Source organism: Natator depressus, chromosome 2, assembly GCF_965152275.1.
Source record: "Natator depressus isolate rNatDep1 chromosome 2, rNatDep2.hap1, whole genome shotgun sequence".
Classification (NCBI taxonomy): Eukaryota; Metazoa; Chordata; order Testudines; family Cheloniidae; genus Natator; species Natator depressus.
In genome coordinates this window covers 250,940,150-250,946,149 of record NC_134235.1, presented here as the reverse complement: position 1 = coordinate 250,946,149, position 6,000 = coordinate 250,940,150, and the positions used below count along the sequence as shown (strand labels likewise).

The following is a 6,000-nucleotide window of genomic DNA, read 5'->3' as shown; positions in this document are numbered from 1 at the left end:
GACCAGGTCAGTGGTAGCAAGAATGGGACAAAATCTTCCTAATTGTTTGGTGGTGATAGAAAAAGTGTCATACATGCTTTTTTTGCAAGAACTTTGTGTCTGGGAGGAGGCTAGAAAGACTGCCAAGATGTGGACTGTCTTGATGTTCTGTGGGCATGCATTGTCGACTGGAGAGAGCTGCAACTTGATGGCTAGCTGTTTGAAGTGTTAACCTCTGTCTTGTTGGGATTCAATTTCAATAAGCTCTACCTGAGCCATGTGCTAATGTTGGCCAGTCACTGGGAAAACGGGATGACCATATTGTTAGCCTATATTGAAAATGACAAATTTGGGTCATTTTCATGTTGTTGACATTATAGCCCATGAAGTCTCCCCATTTCTCCCATTGGCTAAATGTAAATACTTATTGAAATTGGGGAGAGAATTAATCCATGTGGCTCTCCACAAATGAAAAATCTGGTAGCAAAGGTAGCTTCTGTATGTGACTCTCAAGAAAGGACTCATATAATTAGAGAGCATTTCTTTGGAGCACTGTCATTTCCCTCAGATGGGATAATAATGTCTTGCAGTCAGACATAATGAATATTGCAGAGAGGTCCAGGAGTGAGACAATGGACACTTGTTCTTTATATGTAGTAAGAGATCTTCCATTAGCAGTAACAGTACTGTTTCTGTTCTGTATCCTGGCCAAAACCAGATTATGTTAGATCGTTTCCTTATCCCCCAAACAGAAAAGGAAGGACAAGGCTTAGCATTTTTGATAAACTTCTTTTTTCTCTGCAAGGAAAAGATCAGCCTCCTTTAAAAAAAATCATAGTGATGCAAAAAAGGGCACTTGGTAGGCATGCAGATTTTAAAATGTTGTCCAGAGATTTTTTCAAACTGCAAATATTTACATCAACAATTGCTGTGGTACTACATCCAGTGAGGTATCTTGCATCTAACACAGAAGTATATTTCAACAAGCCACATGAGTCGTAGGCACTCAGCACAATGATGTACACAGTATGAAAACAGATGCATGTTACTTATCTAGGAACTTTAATTTTGTAACATTTAAAGGGCCTCTTGTTTGTTTGCTTGTTTCTAGACTTTTGCAGGTATAATATAGCCTTTTTAACAGTGTAACTTTCCCTTTAAGTGCCAAGGACACTGGCAGTTTTCCTGGCATTGACAGAACATTATCATTCTCCCTTGTAACACAGAAACAGACCTTAAACATTTTCTGACCTCATCTGGCTATTTCATAAAAGATAATTAAATGTACATATGTATATCTAGTGTATATCAAATCTTCTTGATTTGATAATTTAACATTGTGTTTCTTTCTCTTTCATTTTAAAGATGTTGGAGTTGCTGGTGTTTTAAAGTCTCCGTCATTGTTGAGAATCATTTGCTTGGTGCGGATTAGCCAAATCCTGAGACTAATATGGCAAGCCCAAGGAATTAGAACTCTCCTTTTTACATTATTGATGTCCCTTCCTGCTCTGTTCAATATTGGTGTCCTACTTTTTCTGATCATGTATATTTATGCTATTTTGGGCATGGCTTACTTCGCCTGTGCTAATTGGGATGGTGGAATTGATAACATTTTCAACTTCCAAACCTTCGGTGGCAGCATGCTCTGTCTCTTCCAGATCACAACGTCAGCCGGCTGAGGTGGCCTTCTTAACCCTTTCGTAGGGACAAGATTTGACTCTTGTGCTCCAAAGTTAAAGATACGACCTATAGACAATACTACTTGTGTAAATAGCTCTGTAGCAATTATATATTTTGTAAGTTATGTCATTATATCATTTCTTATTGTTATAAACATGTATATAGCTGTTATTTTAGAGAACTTGAATGTTGCTACTGAGGAAAGTACGGAGCCTTTATGTGAAGATGACTTTGATATGTTTTATGAAATATGGGGGAAGTTTGATTCTGAGGCGACTCAGTTTATTGAGTATTCTGCACTTTCAGACTTTGCAGATGCTTTGGAAAAACCCTTACATGTATCAGAACCCAACAAAATTCAGCTTATAGCAATAGACCTTCCTATAGTTAGTGGAGATAGGATCTACTACTGGGATATTTTGCTTGCTTTTATCAAACAGGAGAATCTGGGGAGATGGACAAACTAATGATGGAGAAAAAGCTTAAGATTGCCATTCCGTCCAAGCTTGCTTATAAACCAATCACAACTACCCTTAGAAGAAGACAAAAGGAGCTTTCTGCCATTATTATCCAAAGGGCCTTCCAGTCCCATTTGATTCAGTGTTCTGTGAAACAGGCCTCTTTTTCATACCAACACAGAAACTGTGACAGTAGCATCTTTGAAGAAGATGTATCTGAGAAGGAAGGTAGCCAGTTAGATAAATCACAAACTGCATCTTCCATTTCTTTCCCTCCATCTTATAATAGTGTCACTGGGGCCACTAATGATAACTTGCAGGTGACAATTACAGACTCAAACAAAACCAATTAACTTAGATGGAAATAACCTTTTGATTCCAGAATATAATACTATAACTTAACAATAATTATAATAGTCTTTATTAAGAGTTAATGATTGCATAATCCTTACAATGATGAATTTTTAGCTTTGCGAGTTCTCCCCAACATGAGTAGGAGTTACACAACTGAGTCCTAAATATTGGTTGCAAATCAAACAATGGCAATTTTATCTTTAGCTACTGAAGTAAAGTGTTCAACTTACTATTTTAGTATTGCTTGGTGTTTATTCACAGAAGGAGTGTGTACAAGATCATACCAGTTATATCAGTGGTTGTATATAAACATACTAGACTGGAAAACAATAAATATGGGGCAGAGCTCTTCTTGACCTGCTGCTCACAAACTGGGAAGAATTAGTAGGGGAAGCAAAAGTGGATGGGAACCTGGGAGGCAGTGACCATGAGATGGTCGAGGTCAGGATCCTGACACAGGGAAGAAAGGAGAGCAGCAGAATACGAACCCTGGACTTCAGGAAAGCAGATTTTGACTCCCTCAGGGAACTGATGGGCAGGATCCCCTGGGAGAATAACATGAGGGGGAAAGGAGTCCAGGAGAGCTGGCTGTATTTTAAAGAATCCTTATTGAGGTTACAGGGACAAACCATCCCGATGTGTAAAAAGAATAGTAAATATGGCAGGCGACCAGCTTGGCTTAACAGTGAAATCCTTGCTGATCTTAAACACAAAAAAGAAGCTTACATGAAGTGGAAGATTGGACAAATGACCAGGGAAGAGTATAAAAATATTGCTCGGGCATGCAGGAGTGAAATCAGGAAGGCCAAATCACACCTGGAGTTGCAGCTAGCAAGAGATGTTAAGAGTAACAAGAAGGGTTTCTTCGGGTATGTTAGCAACAAGAAGAAAATCAAGGAAAGTGTGGGCCCCTTACTGAATGAGGGAGGCAACCTAGTGACAGAGGATGTGGAAAAAGCTAATGTACTCAATGCTTTTTTTGCCTCTGTCTTCACGAACAAGGTCAGCTCCCAGACTACTGCACTGGGCAGCACAGCATGGGGAGGAGGTGACCAGCCCTCTGTGGAGAAAGAAGTGGTTTGGGACTATTTAGAAAAGTTGGACGAGCACAAGTCCATGGGGCCGGATGCACTGCATCCGAGAGTGCTAAAGGAATTGGCAGATGTGATTGAAGAGCCATTGGCCATTATCTTTGAAAACGCATGGCGATCAGGGGAAGTCCCAGAAGACTGGAAAAAGGCTAATGTAGTGCCCATCTTCAAAAAAAAGGGAAGGAGGAGGATCCTGGGAACTACAGGCCAGTCAGCCTCACCTCAGTCTGTGGAAAAATTATGGAGCAGGTCCTCAAGGAATCAATTCTGAAGAACTTAGAGGAGAGGAAAGTGATCAGGAACAGTCAGCATGGATTCACCAAGGGCAAGTCATGCCTGACTAATCTAATTGCCTTCTATGACGAGATAACTGGCTCTGCGGATGAGGGAAAAGCGGTGGACATGTTGTTCCTTGACTTTAGCAAAGCTTTTGACACTGTGTCCCACAGTCTCACCAGCAAGTTAAAGAAGTATGGGCTGGATGAATGGACTCTAAGGTGGACAGAAAGTTGGTTAGATTGTCGGGCTCAACGGGTACTGATCAATGGCTCTATGTCTAGTTGGCAGCCGGTATCAAGTGGAGTGCCCCAAGGGTTGGTCCTCGGGCCGGTTTTGTTTAATATCTTCATAGATGATCTGGAGGATGGTGTGGATTGCACCCTCAGCAAGTTTGGAGATGACACTAAACTGGGAGGAGAGGTAGATATGCTGGAGGGTAGGGATAGGATACAGAGGGCCATAGACAAATTGGAGGATTGGGCCAAAATAAATCTGATGAGGTTCAACAAGGACAAGTGCAGAGTCCTGCACTTAGGACGGAAGAATCCCATGCACTGCTACAGACTAGGGACCGAATGGCTAGGCAGCAGTTCTGCAGAAAAGGACCTAGGGGTTACAGTGGACGAGAACCTGGATATGAGTCAACAGTGTGCCCTTGTTGCCAAGAAGGCCAGTGTTATTTTGGGATGTATAAGGAGGGGCATTGCCAGCAGATCGAGGGATGTGATCGTTCCCCTCTATTTGACATTGGTGAGGCCTCATCTGGAGTACTGTGTCCAGTTTTGGGCCCCATGCTACAGGAAGGATGTGGAAAAATTGAAAAACGTCCAGCGGAGGGTAACAAAAACGATTAGGGGACTGGAACACATGACTTATGAGGAGAGGCTGTGGGAACTGGGATTGTTTAGTCTGCAGAAGAGAAGAATGAGGGGGGATTTGATAGCTGCTTTCAACTACCTGAAAGGGGGTTCCAAAGAGGATGGATCTAGACTGTTCTCAGTGTTAGCAGATGACAGAGCAAGCAATAATGGTCTCATGTTGCACTGGGAGAGGTTTAGGTTGGATATTAGGAAAAAAACTTTTTCACTAGGAGGGTGGTGAAACACTGGAATGCGTTACCTAGGGAGGTGGTGGAATCTCCTTCCTTAGAGGTTTTTAAGGTCAGGCTTGACAAAGCCCTGGCTGGGATGATTTAGTTGGGGATTGGCCCTGCTTTGAGCAGGGGGTTGGACTAGATGACCTCCTGAGGTCCCTTCCAACCCTGATATTCTATGATATCTATCCACAGATAAAGCCTGGCTGTATAAATTTAGTTTGAGTAATATAAGTATGTTTGTTTTATAGCATTATATGACCTTGTTTGTTTAAAAAAACATGGTTTACTGTAGTAAAAGGCAACATTTACTGTATATGTTGGGAATGGTATTGCCTAATTTTTATATTTAGGCATCTAAGTAAAAGTGGCCTCGTTTTCAGATTGCAGAGCACATGCATCTTCCACTCACTTCAGAGAGAGTTATTGGTGCTCAGAACATTTTGAAGATCAAACTGTTTTTATTTAGGTGCTTCACTTTAAGCATCTACATTTGAAAATTTGCCCTTAACGTGTCTGTATCCCAATTTGTTAGAAAAGGTGTGTGGGAGGGAACGACGGGGGGAGACAGGGGAGGGAGAAAGAGGGCTATAGGGTGTTGTGTGAATCCATTAAAGTTTTTAAAGTGCTTTGGAGATAAAGTGGTATATACAATTTTTCATCATCATACTGCAGCCAACCTGTCACAGAAAATATTATCTGGTAATCTGATACAAATTCAAGGCATGTGTATCTAGACAGAAGATTCTGGGAGTAGTTGTTTTTCCCTACTGGCTGTGAGATCAGCTTGTTTACTTGTCGGGTGTCTGTATCAACATTGCTTTGAATGCTTTGTTGTGATAAGGCTGGTCAGCTGAAGTAAGCTGGTTGTCACAAAATTATTGATAAGAGAGGCTTAATTAAGATTTTGTATTTAAAAGCTCAGATGTCTAGATGTCTTTGTCTATTTTGTCAGAATCCTATCCTATCCCCTATTTCCATCTTTCATTTTATTAGAGAAGGAGTACAATCACATAACCAGGAGTTCTCAAACTTTTTTTTCGGGCTGTGATGATTCTCCCCACCC

The 6,000-nt window shown here is 41.2% G+C and overlaps 1 pseudogene; it reads left to right on the top strand.

The window, feature by feature from the left end:
- Positions 1 to 431: 431 nt before the first annotated feature.
- LOC141981936 (sodium channel protein type 5 subunit alpha-like) lies at positions 432 to 3,093 on the top strand (annotated as a pseudogene).
- Positions 3,094 to 6,000: the final 2,907 nt, after the last annotated feature.